Here is a 15,748-nt window from a genome sequence, read left to right on the forward strand (position 1 = left end):
GTGCAGTTATAGCTGAATACATTTGCATACTTCTGTTACTTCTATACTTCTTTATTGATCCTTATTTGCCTCGTGGGTCATTAACATTAAAGAACAGCCATACTATACTATGACTTCTTGTTAAAAACAAACATTTCACAAGATTACATTTGAGCACATCAGGAGGTTGTTGGCTGATTCCCGGTGCAACCCCGTGTGCTAATTGCTCACTTGAGCAATAGAAAATTAATTGCCGAATGTAATTGCCTATGATTCTCAGTTAAAAAGGTTTTCCAAGTTATTTAATATATCTTATCTTATATTAGGGCTGCACAAAAATGCAAATGATAAATTCACAAAATCAAGCTTCTAAATGTTAAGTAGTTTCTGCCCTTCTTCGTTCATACAGCAACAAACTGATTATATATGTTCTTTTTTACCATTCGTTGTACAAAACAAGCAATACGATGACATTATCGTGGGCTGTGGCATATTGCATATTTATTTATTTAATAGGCCAAATGAAGTGAAATGTTCTGAGCTCAGTACAGTTCTCTTTATCCGTTCAGAGGAACAAACGGGTGCTGATCTGTAATCACACCGCTGCTCTTAACTCAATAACGGGTTCATGGATTTGTGATAGAATTATGTCCTCTAACATAATGAGACTTTATAAAATATACATCAAACAACATCGAAAAAACCCGAGCCGAGTTCTCTCCTGTGGACACATATTTCATTTATAGCAGTAGAACCCCTCCACCCTTTAAAAAGAAGCCAAAATGAGTCGCAGGTAAATAAATCTGCCAAGTAAGTGAATGAAACAAGGTTTCAGCCCTAATGAAAACTTTCAGGGTGATAAATGAACCTTCATATTGGCCCTGCTCCTTGGATGCCACATGGAAATGGCTTCTCTGTGACAGTAAAATAAATACACATCCCTTACAGTTAGTGCTGCCTTCAGGGCTTGTGCAGGTTCAGCACTCACCGCCTCGCTGCCGTGCAGTTTGACAAGTTGTCGGGACATGATATTTAGGGTCGTGATCTTATACGTCCGCCACACAAACAAGCTGGGATGAGTTTGGGTAAAGCAACGCAAAGCTTCGGTTAGGCAAAACATGCTGAGGAGCGCACTGGATCGCCGTGAGAAGTGCTGACGGCGGAGCAGGTCAGTCAGCGCGCGCCGCTTTCTTACCCCGGTAGCATTAATAATGTGGGCCGCTTATTCGTGCCCATGGCTCTTTGCGATGATTCGACCCGCCGCGTGCGACCTCACAGTCTGTCTATCGTGAGTACAATGTGCTTCCACAAAAGGACGAGGCTAAGCCCGTGGGTCTGTGAGGCGTGTGTGTCTGTGGCCCCGTCGCCCGACCTGCGGGCCTCTACTGTATATTTGAACTGTGCCGAGTGCTTTCTGTCGCTGGAAGGTAAACGGCCTCATTCTAAAGCCTTTCACAGCGAGTTCTACAGACGTCGCAGTCTTGGGTTCACTTGTGTCGCCCTTAACGGTAAACACTCAACAGGACACACAAGGTGAATCATGGATGTCAAATAGGAATTAACTGCATTGAGGTACAACAGCACTTCTATTGCCTGCAGTTTTAATTTGTTTTGCTCTCCTGCGCGCAGCAATATTTTCTCTCTGAGCATATCTGGTAATATTGTTAAGAGCTTGGCCAATAAATCAGCCAGCTCGTATTAACTCATTGCCAGGTGTATGCAGCGATGAGACGCTGGCCTAAAACAATGAGGTGTTCAGCCCCCTTTCTCTCAACACCTCATGTATTTCTAATGCCCATGATATTTCAGATGCAGGGGAGCTCCTGTGAGGTTTATATCGACCGTGGTTTTAAAAGCAACGGGAATATCTCCATGACTACTGAGAAAACTGCTGCCATGCCTAAGTTGTCGGACGGGTTGGGTTGTTGGGAATCCCAAAACCGGAATTCGGACCAATTAAAAGATTTCACTTGTAGCCGGAGCCCTTTGAAGACGTCAGGACGCGGTAGATGACCGTTGGCGAGAGGCGCTTCCGACATTCACAACAATCCGCTGCCCGTCGACATTCGGGAAGAGCAACGCGCCCGGTCAGACGGATTCCTTAAATGGAGGAGGCCGAGGAGAAAGCTCCCGTCAGCCTCATTACATTAATGCTTTCAAACTGCGACTCTGGGCCTCCCCGTGATTAGAGGCGAATCGCGGCGGGCTGATTTGATTTAGTGCGATCTGCATCTCTCGGCTGTGCTGCGTGCTTCCTGCCTCTTCCTGCCCTATCCTGTCCATCTATCCTGCTTATTTATTAGGATTGTTTTATCTTTTCTTATCGCCAAAAAAAACCCACGGCGTGATGCGCGCGTTCTTGCCGTTCATGTGCTTCTCTTCCGGGGTTTAGTTCCACTGTGTATCCTGGAGCATGACTGCTGGTGTCACATTTTAATTGAACAAGAGGAAGTTGTGACTTGTGCATGTTTTTGTGTCATTGACTCGGCTTGCCGCAGAATGTCAATGAGGATTACTTGGCATGGTTTATTGGTGGATACGGTCATACGTGATTAATGAAAGTCTCTCTGCAATCTAATTTTCTGATGAATGTCGCCTCGGCCTTTTTTGTAAGGGGCGAGCTAATGGGATGGGGAGACACGGCTTTGAACAATTAGCGCTTGTAGCTATCAAGGTTTGATCGTGGCGGTAAGACGTGGAGCCACCGCTCGGCTGGTTTTTCATGTTGTTGTTGTTTCGTTTTATCATTCATATCGTCACTTGGCAGCGAGCTCCCTAGACTTCAGAAGACCGTGACCTTTTTAATGTGAGGTGGACACCCGAGAGACCCTGTTTTCTTGTGTACGCTAATGGCCAAAAAGGTCCAAATCCACGAGGCAACTCACGTTGTTCACTCTGGAGCACGCTTGTATTCCTGCAGCTGGGTTCATGCTCCACACCGTGTGGCAGCTTATTTGAGTCATGCGTCCGCCCCACAAACCCCCACACACGCTGTAGTGCAGCATGAGCTTTTCACTCGTAACAAGAAACCCCAAACCGTCCACTTTGATCGAACATTCAATGGAAATTCTGAAATAAAAGCACATCAGACAACAAAGACAACGTCTAGCTGGTCCTTTTGTGCAGACCACCCGGATACCAGGGGTATGCACTTTAGTATGAGAACCGCTACATTTTATTACTTCACAAAGAATTTACAGTACAAGTGCTACAATTTGTTAGTCTTTAGTGGAGGTAGAGTCTGAAGAGGTGTGTCTTTAGTTTGCGGCTGAAGATGTGAAGGCTCTCTGCGGTCCTGGTGTCTTCAGAGAGCTCGTTCCACCATTTCGGAGCAGGACAGCAAAGAGTCGTGATCTAGTCGAGTGTTTTCTCTCAGTGAGGGAGGAGATGCAGATGCAGAGCGGAGTGCGCGGGTTTGACCACGTCCTGGATGTAGACTGGACTTTCTGATGAAAACTTAATGCCTGGCCATTGCTCCGGCGCAGCGGTGCCCAATCGGTTAATTTCAACGCACCGGCCGATCGCGAAGGCCGTGCCAGTAGATTGCCTGCCATTGATAGCGGAGACTAATGCTAACGCTAATTAGCGACCCTTACTTATTGACGGACAGTGAGGTGCCATGCCAAGGTGATGACCAAGAACGTGTGGAATGGTTGTGACGTTTTTTTTTTTATATTGGTTTTGGCCCGATTAACTCTCTTCTCCTCTCGGTTTTCACCCAAGGGAGAAGAAACCTGATGAGACATTTCAACAAAACTGTTAAGTACAACATTTAGATATTGTGTTTTCACATTCACAAATCTGCACGTCTCATTAGTCATAAATGATTGTGAAACTGGGCGTATGACTCTCAGTTCCTGATTTCTCGCCCTGTTGTGTGTTGGAAATGGAGTGTGCGTGTTTTTGTGCGCAGACATCGTTCTTGCCCCTGATCGTAGAAGCATGATGAGCGTCCACACGTGTCTACTTGATACAGCGGCATAAGAAAACAACTTTTTTAAACAAAAGAAAGAAAAAAATCATGGGCATCCGCCCGTGTGAGGCGTAGCCCCGGTTAATTTCAAGAAGTCCTCGTGATGTGAGTGAAAAAAACCGGCTCTTTTTATGGATCTTTTATTTCCTGATGAGTATCATTAATTTCCAGGGGCCGTCTTTTGTCTTTCTTTTTATCCGGTTGAGCAGCCCGACTGCATTAGCCTCCTCCCACTAATAATTGGCAGCAGTTATGTGTGTTTTATTGCTATTGTTTTAGCATTTTAGTGGGGAGGCTGATTTCCCAGTTTGTTCTGAGTACACAGCGTATCTCCTGCTCGCAGGCCTCTGTGGCTATTTATGTGCTGGAGATGTTTTGCCAAGGCTGCAGTCTGTGGAGTAAATACTTATCCTTCTCAAGCGATTATTTATTCACAATCAGCTTGGAGGCGTCCTCCATAAAGATCATTCACATTACAGATAATTCGATTTATCTGGGCTGGATGTGACGGGGGTTCATTGTTGCAGCTTTTAGTGCTACGGGTTGACGACATAAAGCTCTTTAGGACTTAGGCGAACACTCCACTGAGTCGCTTTTCTGACAATACTGCGGTTTGGTTCACAGACCGTTTTGAGGAAGAGGGAGCGGAGCAGCGGCTTCATCGGGTCTCACCGCGGTTTCAAACTGGAATGTTTTGAGCATCCCTCCGGGTGCTATTCTGAACGGTAGTGAGACATTTATTGACCGGACTCCCTGCGTGCTCTTCGTTGACCTTCTCCAGAACCAGAGGGCCATTCATTGACATATCTCTTCTTCGTTGGTGCCTGCTGCAGTGAATCATTCTTTCAATTCTGGTCCTATAATTCATATTTTATCATGAACATAAAGTTTTCTCAGCCGGCTATTCTAAGTGTTCATTTTGGACTTTCAGCTCAATGACATCTCGTGGTTAAGGTGATTCAAAATGTTGAGTTAGTGACTGCTGACATCTCACTCCTCTAACGACAGGATTCACTTAATTTGAGGAGTTTAAAAAAAACGAAGTTTAAAATGACCAATTAAGAATTTAGCAAAGCCTGAGCGCTCAAATATAAACTGACCAACTTTCAACTAAAATGAAATGAATCCCTAACAATCTGGACATGCCCGGACATGCCAAATTAAGAGGAGTAATAATCCTCTATTGCCAAATGAATGTAGGTAAACCGTAAGGTAAAAAGGGACTTCCTGTTTAGCTTGAGAACATTTTACCGTTGTGAGATGCATGTAGTGGTAAAAACATTCTGTAAACCATTGGTCCTTTTTTCTGACTTTTTGTCAGAAACATGATTTAAACCAGTTTCCAAGTGAATCCTTGTTGGTGCAGCAGCGTCTTAACATCCGGGTTGGTTCAGAATTTTGTTTGAATGAATACAAAGCTTCTCAGTTCTGTTTTCTGCGTGAATGCTAAAAATAAAACAGCACAGACCAGACGTTTCTAATAATATAAATAGTGCTTTTTTTTTAATCAGTGGGCCTCAGGTTCAGTCTCCATTGAAACACTCCACGTGCGGCGATGTTCACTTCTCTCGAAAAGAAATGTAGCTTCCCCCTGAATGCCCGCGGCATGTCCGTTGGAGAAGTGTCAAGAAACCGACTGCGGTAGATCGGACCGCGACGGAACAAGGCTGCTCATGAGAATGAAAGAATCTCCCTCGCTGAGGTACTGGAAGCTGAGTTCTAGAATTCTGCATCACCGCCGCTTCTCCACGTAATGTCAAACCCTGCGGGCGGATACAAGGAAGACTGGTGAGGGACCGCAGAGGGAGGGGGGACAATGGCCAATGACCAGCTGAAGCTCATGAGTGGATTTCTCTAATGAGGGGAAGAAAAGTGAAAGGAAACCGCTGCTTGTTAACATTATATAGAATATGAAATATATATAGAACCGAGTATAGATTTATATATATAATTAATAATAATAGTAGTACTTGAAACTGCAAGCAACGAATCATTTTGATTTTGACGTTTCTTTAATTGAAGAGGAGCACACAGCGACCAACTGCTGACGATTCTAGTCCCCTCTTCTTTTAGCTCTGTTGGTCCTTTCAAGGAAATATTGAGCTTCTTAGATGCCAAAGTGCTCCCACACGTCCTCCAGGTCCGTCTGCCCCTGGGAGGTGACCGTCTTTGGAGGCCTTTTTGACTAAAACAAAGAGCTTAAGGAGACCTCAAAGCTCCGCAGGCTGCACGGCGGGTGGATAACTGTCAGCGTGCTCTTCACTACAAACGGCACCGGTTTCACACCGCACTTGAAGAAGTTCTGCAGTGGTTCTGTTTTTCGATGTTGTGCCGTCACATCAAACCGCAGCAGCTTTCAATCTCGCGTCAGCCGTTCCTTTGCTCCTCCGGGCTTGCCAGCTCTGTTGGTGGTTACTTGGAACGCTCGCCGGGGAGCACGGCCAGAAATGAGGCCAGGCAGGAAATCCAGTGTGTAATTGCAGAACTCACAGAAGACCGTGTCAGCTCTCCCTGCTGAAGCCGAGATACAGACCCGGAGGGGGGGCCCGTTCACCCAAGCCTGCCCGGATAGTCCGGTCCGTGTCATTTCAGTGTTACTTCTGAAACGTTCCCCACAGCGCCTTGTAATCGGTGCAATCTGCAGTTTACCAAATGAACATTACGCTGTGTTGAAGAAGGCTTGATAGTGGGGGATTTACTGACAAATCAAGTTAGGAGTTGGTTCATTTTCTGTCTCGCTCCTGTACAATGGGACTTCTTTTTGCTACCATAGGAGGCGCCCCCTGATGGTCATTAAGTGCAATGCAAGTATAACTACCACTACCATATTAGCGTTATAACGGTTTTGACTGCGGTTAGTGCACTTTAAAACTCACAACATTTTTATTATTGAGGGTACCAAAATAAAAGGGGCTGCTCATGTTTTTTTATCAAAAACCTGGCACATTTTTCTCATCGCAGACAATCAAATGTTGAAATAAAATACTCGCAAATACTAACAATACCGTGTTAAAGTACCAGCACAGTATCACCGTCAGAAAATATTTTTACAGGCTGGGCCAGTATTACGGTTCTCTCAACACAAGGGCAATGTAAAGGCCCCTGCATCACGTTGGCCTCATTGGAAGGGCGTTCCTGAGGGGCCAAGGGCCCCGCCCTGGTGCTTTCATTGGCCTTCGCTTCTACCAAGAGGGCACATCAGATTTTTCTTTTTCCAACATGGGGCCACCAAACTACATGAAAATTCAGTTTTGTGGCCCATAAATGAATCAATTTGGCAGATGAAAAAAATTAATGAATCAATTTCTTTTTTCGTCCGATTTGCACTTAAAACTATACATTTCACACCATCATGATTAATGCGTGGTTATTATACTGTTGACGTTCATCCTGGCGGGTGATTTTCGACCCAAGTGTGTAATTAAAAAAAAAAAAGTGTTCCTATGGTTATGGAAAGACATGAATATCTTTGACGATATAGAAGAATGAAACAAATCAATTAGCCCACAGATGACTACTGCAGATTGGACACATTATGAAACATGATGGAGAAAAGACATTTAGAGGGGAAAGGGATGACCAAAAACTGTCTCACATCGGAGACGACTACGAGACGTGCTGAAACTAAACTGACATCCAATGCAGTGCTGTAGTGGTAAAATTAGAGGTGGGTAAACTCTGAATTTTGTGATCATACAGACCTTGACGCGATGCGAAGCAACGCAACACAAAGCGTCGCGACTCTGTAAGGCTGTCCTGCCTATATTGCATTATGTTATCAGTAAAAGTCATATACAATCAATGACAATGAATAAATGTGTTAGTAGTTTGTAGTTTATTAAATTTAAGAAAACAGTAAAGAAAAGTATGTCAACACAACACAACAAGACAATTGCAGATTAAGAACTATCTACATATGGAGTCTCCTTTTTACAGTAGTGCCCAGAGGGCCTCCTTGTCCTCCACGTCAGGTCCTGCCTTGCACAGAGGAGCCATGAACCCCAGAACACGTGTTCTGGGGTTCATGGGGTTCATGGGGTTCATGGCTCCTCCACAATGTGTATGTGTTTACATACCTCCTGGATCCTGATTGGTGTCGCTGCTGCAGCCGCAAGGCACTGATTGGATGGTCACAGACCGTAATACAGCGCAGATGAAAATGATTCAGACTACGGCGTTTATATGTTCAACAATAGGAAACGTAGTCTTAGCTGTTTTAAAATTACACCAAGTTTATTTCGGATTATTCCAACGGAAGAATACAAGGCGCAGGGAACTTTGAGGTGCGTAAACGCCACTTAGAGGTGCGTAAACGCTATTTAGAGGTGCGTAAACGCTATTTCTAAAATTCCAGAGGTGCGTAAACGGCGTCTACGTGCGTTTACCCTCAACTATAGCCCTGATCCAATGTGAGAGTCAATTATGGTGGTGAAAATAGTACTGCGGTCTTTTTTGTACACGTGTGGCACTCTACTAAAAACTAACGAGCTCAGGTATGTAGGTCGTGGATTCTCGACTGTTGTCAGGTGTCGGATCCCGGAAGGGCAAAGTGTTTGACCAAATGAGACGTTTTATGTCAATTCAAAATAAATGGACTCTGGGATCGTACCAGTGGACTCCATCCTGTGTATCATGTGCAACTTAGTCAAACAACAACTGCAGGCAGAGAAGGCTCATGATTGGCGCGTAACTCAGGTTATACCGGAGGGAGATACACCTCAGGAGCTCAAAAGTAATGGACTGAGCTCCTTTAACATCCAATATAGCCAAAAGAATAGCTGCCAAATTATGATTTGATTATTTTTGATTACACACCGGGTAGAGTAATCGGCGCCAGAGGGTAACTAAAGTGCCAACTGTAACAAATGATGCTCCTGCAGCGTTGTGTTTATTTTAATACGAGTCTGTCATCAAAGCCAAAACAGTGCGAGAAAAAATTCCTTTGCCGTGAAAATTAGAAGTAAAGAAATTCGTTTGGTCACACCAGTGTGACCAAAAGACCTCCCTTTGTTGGGAAAACAAAAATATGAGGCAATGGTCACGCTCTGCAGCCTTGCATCAAGTGCAAAGACCCTCTCGTCTGCATCAGCATATTCTTCAATAACTCCGTCACTTTAAGTGGCATTGGAGGCTGATTTAAGACGCCGCGCTGATGTTTGTCCTCGGCTACAGTTTCCAGACATACGTTTGAAATTCTCCTCAATCTTTCCTGCACACGCAAACAACCACCACTCAGACCGCTTGTTGCCTTCGCAAAAGACATTTTTTCGTTTCTTTTTTTCCCTGTCCTTAGCTTGACCTTTTTAAAAACCGATGTCCCTACTTTGTCATTTGTTCTCATCCTGCCCCCCTCCTGGGCTTCGCCCCCTCATTGTGCCTCCTTCATTTGTCACGGGCCTCTCGCTGTCTGAGAGGAACAGACAGTGATGGATGTCATCTCTTTGCCCCGTGTGCCCGTCCACACCTGCCGCCTGGTCAACAACCTCAGAATAGGTGGCCGCTTGGTAACGAACCGGCAGCTCCTTATTGTCCAGCTCAGGCCGTACTAACTGGATGTCCCATAAAGGATGCGCGCATTGTGTATTGTGGCAAAGCAGGGAGGAGGGGCGAGCAGGCCGAGCCCAGGAGGCTGGTCCCCAGGCTCAGATAAGAGGAGGTGATGGAGGGAGTATATCACCCGCTGCAGATTCTGCACCGCTAGACGCGTGACATTGGACACACCTGCAGCCCGTCACATAGTCAGAGGGAGGAGGATATATGCACTGAGCTGAGCAGCAGGGAGGGAACAAGGACAGACGCAGATGGACGGAGCCGAAAACTCAGGGCGGGACGCTGACGCCAGTTAAGAGAGAACTCTGTAATAGAAAGTGAACTTTCTCTTCTCTCCAATCTCCTCTTGTATTCATATTGTGTTCATGAAGTGCAGGAAACTAGAATCTTTAAAGTTGAATATCCAATAAGACCTTTTTTTTTGTTCCTCCGTAATTTATTTTCTTTGTTAAAAGACGAGGTGCATTCTGGGAGAGGTCTCTCTGTGAAGCTACCTGGAAATAACCACTTTGATCTTGGCAGGCCTTTGTCTTCTTGTTTGCACAGTTGCCTTTGTTGTGTTTTAAATCTCTCCGTTTGCTGCTCGCGATAATCATTTGAAACATTTCTGGGCAGCTGATTAACATGTGTGCGGCACAACATTGTTAGGATTCAATGCACCATTTCATAAAACCCTTTTTGTAGCATTACTTTGGATTATTTGGCGTAAGTACATAAATTCCCCTCTGGCATGCAGCGTTGTAGACTTATTTCTGCCATGTTAAATTTAACAAAGCTCGGTGGGATGCTGATTTTTCACCTTTGGCAAAGTCACGAAGTGAGAGCGTACACACTAAACATGTGTGTGTGTGTGTGTGTGTGTGTGTGTGTGTGTGTGTGTGTGTGTGTGTGAAGGAGATCAACCCCCTCCGAACTAAAGGCCTCCAGCAACTTGGTGGACAAAATCACTGAAATCAATGTTCACTTGGCTCGATGGGCAATGCATGCGTACCTTGACCCCGGTTACCCTTTGCACTCAATGTAAAACACTTAACATACAAATAAACAAGAAAATATAAAAACAGGTTTTGGTGGAAGTGTGAACAACCGACCACCAGCTTTTTGAGAAGTACATTTTCCTGAACAATCTTCCCGCAGACGATGGATTGTGGGACATTGAGGAATGTGAATGCTGTTACTGTCCCACATGTCCCACACATGGGAGCAGTTCCTTGTGACTTTTGTGTGGAATAATGTTCAGTTCTGACATATTTAGCGTAGAAATGAGGAGGCTCACCGAGTCCGAAGGTAACCGGGGTTACGTACGAGGCACCTGAGACGTACTCCTGCCTTGATTCAACGGGCACCACATTGCGGAGAAGTGTCTCTGCCGTTTGTCGTTTTCCGTCTCCGAGTGACGAGCATGAATATGAATTAAAGCAGCACTGTAACATGTGAGTTTGACATGTGACCCTGGCGCTTGTATTTTTCTTACAGATGGTTACCTACATGACACAAAGAATGTGAATATTTGTTTGCCGTGAGAAAAAGGCGTAGCTTCGTGGAAGGCTGCGTGCCATTAGAAGCACTAATAGGAGGCCGACCGCCCACTGACGCAACGCTGCCACCATTTATTGACGGTTTGAGAAAATACGACAAAAAGTTATTTTCATATTACTAACCAACGGCAGCTTTGAAGTCAATTTATGTCAGTCCAACACATTCATTCTTCTTTATCTGCCACCCATAGTTTTTATTTTTTTATTTTGGTGTCAGGCGTTCTGCTATGACTGTGATTGACGAGCACACTTAAGCCTCAGCTCACCCAAACGGTCCAGCAGGGAGGTGAGATATGTGCAACGCACACACTATATTTTATTTCTCAGCTTTGAGACCGAAGCCACTGTATACCGTTCTTTACCCACTGTGGCAAGGTTACCTGGAGCGTGATAAATACTGTGTTCGGCAGTGAATTATGTATTCGGACCACCTGCAGCGTGCCAAAGCCTCGCAGCCAAGATATGCACTGTATATGCAAGCAACGACGATACGTTTCCACGCCAGAGATGACTCGTTGAACACCGGAGCAATAATCAGGACTCCTGTTTAAATGCTCCTGTTCGGCCCCCGTTAGAACCGAGGAATCCTGATGAGCTAGAAGACGTCTGGAGATGTGTTGGGTTGGCTCAGTTTCTCTCGAGGCCTTTTGCCCGTCACAGTCACTCTGAAGGCTGACTTTGAAGGATGGCCCCTCGGCAGATTGGTTTGGCCACCGGCCCACTCACGAATTGAACCTTTTTAAGTTGGCTCCAGCTTTGGCTTTTTCTCTGTGTGATTGGAATCCCCCTCCAAGGGGGAATCCGGGGGGCCTTAATGTGTGTGGGGGGGTGGACTTACGCTACTCCCAACGGAGACGTTTAACACACGTCGGTGAGATCTGTGAATCCTCTTTGACAGACCGACTAAGTCCTCTTTTTTTTATATAATGCTGCTGAACGTACAGCAAGTACAAGTCACAGCTGATCCAAAGCGCTACCTGCTATCGGCGGCGGTCAAAGTGGGCTCGTTATTCTGTGTGTGGGGGGGGATTCACGGGGGAAGTTTGACTCGGCTCCACGTTGCAGCACCATGGGCAGATTAGGGAGAAGGAAGCCGCCGCTGGCCACACTCACACACACACAGAATACCCCAAATCAGAACCCATCAAAAGTCCATCTCACAAATTGTGTCCAATGAGATAATGGAAGACATCAAACATTCAATTCAATACACACTGTATCTCATCTATCTAATTTTTATTTTCAGGGACTGTGAAACACTTCAATTTTAGCACACAAATCCCTCACTACTCAATGTGTGAATTCGGTAAGTAAAGTGTATCTATACTGTATATGTTTCACTTGTCACAGACAATGCTTCCAAGGCTCAACGCAGGGTGAAAGGTCACTTTTTACAATAGATGTAGAAGGGTCGGATGAAAACGGCCAACTGGTGTCAATCTAACAAATCCATTGGTAGCAATAAAAATGGAATAGCCAAATTCCCAAATCCGTGGTATTTTAATAGCAAGAGTTCGATTGCCACCCGAATGTCTCCCATTTACAGCCCTCTTTATATTCTAATCCTTCAAAGTTTGGGACAAAAAGCGTGCAGCTTTTTGGCGTGCAGTGCACATTGGTAATGCTGCTTCTTGTGAAAATGCTTTCTGCATGCCGGGGTCCCTAAACAGTCTTGGACAGCTGGGGACACCAAATGTGTGATGACCTTAGTCCCCGTGCTGCAGTGAGACCACGTTTTGAAACATAACATCACCGTGTAAAATAACCTTTCGTGACCTCTGGGACCTTCACAGCGTCCAGGGATAACGTGTCTCTGGCCTCCAGATGGAATATGGCTTTCTTTGGTACAGTGACATTCTGGGGATTTCTGAGGAACGTGCTTTCCATTTCATTGCTGGATTTCTTACTGGAAAATCCTCAACTGCCAAAAGTTGTTGATACCAAATCCAAAGTATGACTTTTTCAGGGGTGTTCTTCCAAGTCTTGGTGTCTTGATTTTTGTGGTGTTTTGGAGAGATCCTCGGGCCATTCTTTCCATTTTCAAGTGCTATCGACATAAATGGTGTCCTCCACTTGCGGAAAGTACTTCTGATACATGTTAGAGCTCCGGTACGACCATCACATTGTTGCATTATGAAAATGTCAACATTTAATCAAACGCCTTCTACAAAACTAAATATTTATCACTGTGCCGTGCTGCTTCTCAGAGGCATCTTGAGATCTCAGCCCTCACATGTTCCATTTTGGCATATGCTGATGACCTGCTATTTTCCCTCCAGGAATCCTGTCCCGTCTTAACAAAAGACAAATGAGGGCCTTGATGAAAAGGCTGCTTATCCTCTGTGTCACGGTGTCCTCGGTGATCCCACTCACTAAAGTGTTTCCTCTCTACTTTCTTGACATACGTATGGAACTGAATTTAGTCATAATAACTCACTCTTGGTTTCTTGGAAGAGATAATAAAGAACGGCTTTCACTCACCTCCAGGTTTAAGCTGTTTTCAAAAAATGTCGGCATTTTCCTCTGAGTGTTTCCACGAAGAACCCATTTTTTCCATGGCCTTGATCAAATCTTTCTTTATTGTGCATAGTACAATACAGCCATCAGCTCTTTAAGGATCGACTCTCTCGGTTTCTCTGGGCCATGCATGGCATTTTTAGGTAAAGCTACTAATCCAGCAAACGTTCCCATCATGCTGAAAGCTTGTTGCAGAAGGGCTCTACACGTGGACGCTTCAAAGTCGAGAGTATTTTCAGGACTCTAGCTGCACCGCCGGGAAGCTGGCATTGATTCGGGCCGGGCCCCTGTGGTGCCGGATCGGCAACCGGGCCCCAGGAGGCCTGGTTAAACACAGCGATTCTGACTAAAACAGCAGTTGAAGGGCTTTCAGTCCAACCGGTCGAAAGCTTTTTTTTTTTTTTTTCAGACACTTGTTCTGGTTCTGTGCTGTGACTGTTTAACCCATAAATGTCCTGGTCTCGAGGACCACATTTTGTGGTGATGACTCTCATTTACCTGGGGACCACGAGTTGGACGTCCCCCCCAAGTGTAACTTATCTTCTCTCAATATCATGGGCCGTAGCATTCTGAATGAAGTCATCCTTTTTGAGAGAGACATCAGTTATGAAATATACTGAAAATAAATTGCATGCTCAGGTGTGTATCTGCTAACTTGGGCAGGACATAACCTGAAGACATATTCCAGACCCCATTGCCTCAGCTGGTGTCTCAAAAGGACAGCCCGAGCCTTTAGTGGTTAGCGCCCACATGGAACACCACATCCTGCGATCCGACCAGAGGAGCAGTCAGGGCTTCTTGTTTAAACCGGCCGGTCCGACTGTCTCAGGTAGAAGGAAGGGGGAGGAAGCGTCGACACCAAGAAGGATGGAGAAAAATAAAAACGCTCTCCTCAGCTATCAAGCATCATACCCAACGGGGGGCAGTGGGGGATACTAGAATTCACTTTTGCACCTTCAAGTGATGTGCACGGGGAGCCGGGCGCAGCACAGCCTGGTAATGTTTTTATCGATAATACGAGTCCCCGGCTTTATTCAGTCCAACGCAGCCCGACTGACGTCCGCGTGGAGCATCGCTCAGTGTTTATGAACTGGGTCAGGTTGTGGCAGTGTGTGTTTCTGAGATATAGTATGTGGACATGATCGCAAACACAGTTACTACCTCTCTCATATTTCTTTCTTTTCCTTTTCTTCTTTTATTCATTAGATGTCCGACTCAATTTTTGTCACCGTATGAGTTGACGTCCAATCCAGGGGGATGGAAATTTAGTTTTCCTCCTGGCGGATTTCATCTTTTTTGGCAGTCGTTCCGGGAGCACTCAACTACTCAACAATTCTTCTGCTGGAATCTGGGAATACAGACGAACAACAAAAGTCATAATATTCAAACCATTCAGTGATTTAAAAAAGCAAAACAAACATGCCTCCGTGTCAGTTTTTCTTTTACAACTATGGAAGTAGCTGTTTGTACATTTTTAATCACGCAACATGATTTTCCGCTCTGTTGCTGAGGTTCCAGAAGAAGTCTTGGAAAGAGCAGGTTGAGAGATCAGTATTACTACAAGGTCCCTTCTGTCTCCTCACATGAACTGCAAATGAGCAAATTTCCATTTCTTGTTGAAGAAAATTCCCAATTTTTGTTTTCTAAGCAATATGATCGACATCACATCTGTTTTGCTCTTTATTCGAATGGTGTCCACATTTTTACTGAACGGACCTTGTGGTTGTTGTTGGAGCATTTGAATGAGAGATGGCCTATCGTACTCTTACATCGCAAATACACAAAATGCATTGAAAGTGGAGACTTTACATCCTACTGCCAAATGGTGAATACTAATTACAACAAGAACAAATGTTTGGCTTGATTTTTTTCATTTTCCAAGTGAGCTGAAGAATTGAGATGAATAAAAATGTAGTTATTTAAACCAAGCATAAGTTTAATGACAAATATTACGTTAACACTATTCTTTCCCCTTCTTTGTTGTTGTTTTTCTTCACAAAATGTTGAACCCCTGCGGTAAATAAATTCAGGAGAAAAAATGTTGTGATGACACAACAAATACATATACAAATACGTTGATATTAGGTCTAAATGACCAACATGATACACACTGTAATAAAGAACATGTTCGTCGTCGTTTCAATGCTGCGAGCGAGCTAATGTACTGTGAAGGATGAGCCTTTAGTCACAA

General features: G+C 44.8%; 1 protein-coding gene across 6 annotated transcripts in view; it reads left to right on the forward strand.

The window, feature by feature from the left end:
- gulp1a (GULP PTB domain containing engulfment adaptor 1a) overlaps positions 1-15,748 on the forward strand; it is a 55,583-nt gene that overhangs the window by 4,432 nt on the left and 35,403 nt on the right. Inside the window, exon 1 of one of the 6 annotated variants that reach the window (XM_078090087.1) lies at positions 3,889-4,057. The exons of 4 other annotated variants lie outside the window; for them this stretch is intronic. The gene's annotated coding sequence lies outside the window, so the exon portion shown is untranslated. Of the gene's footprint in view, positions 1-3,888; positions 4,058-15,748 lie in introns of those variants that run through there. One more of the 6 variants, XM_078090083.1, reaches the window with a different exon arrangement.

This window comes from Gasterosteus aculeatus, chromosome 16 (assembly GCF_964276395.1).
Source record: "Gasterosteus aculeatus chromosome 16, fGasAcu3.hap1.1, whole genome shotgun sequence".
NCBI lineage: Eukaryota > Metazoa > Chordata > Actinopteri > Perciformes > Gasterosteidae > Gasterosteus > Gasterosteus aculeatus.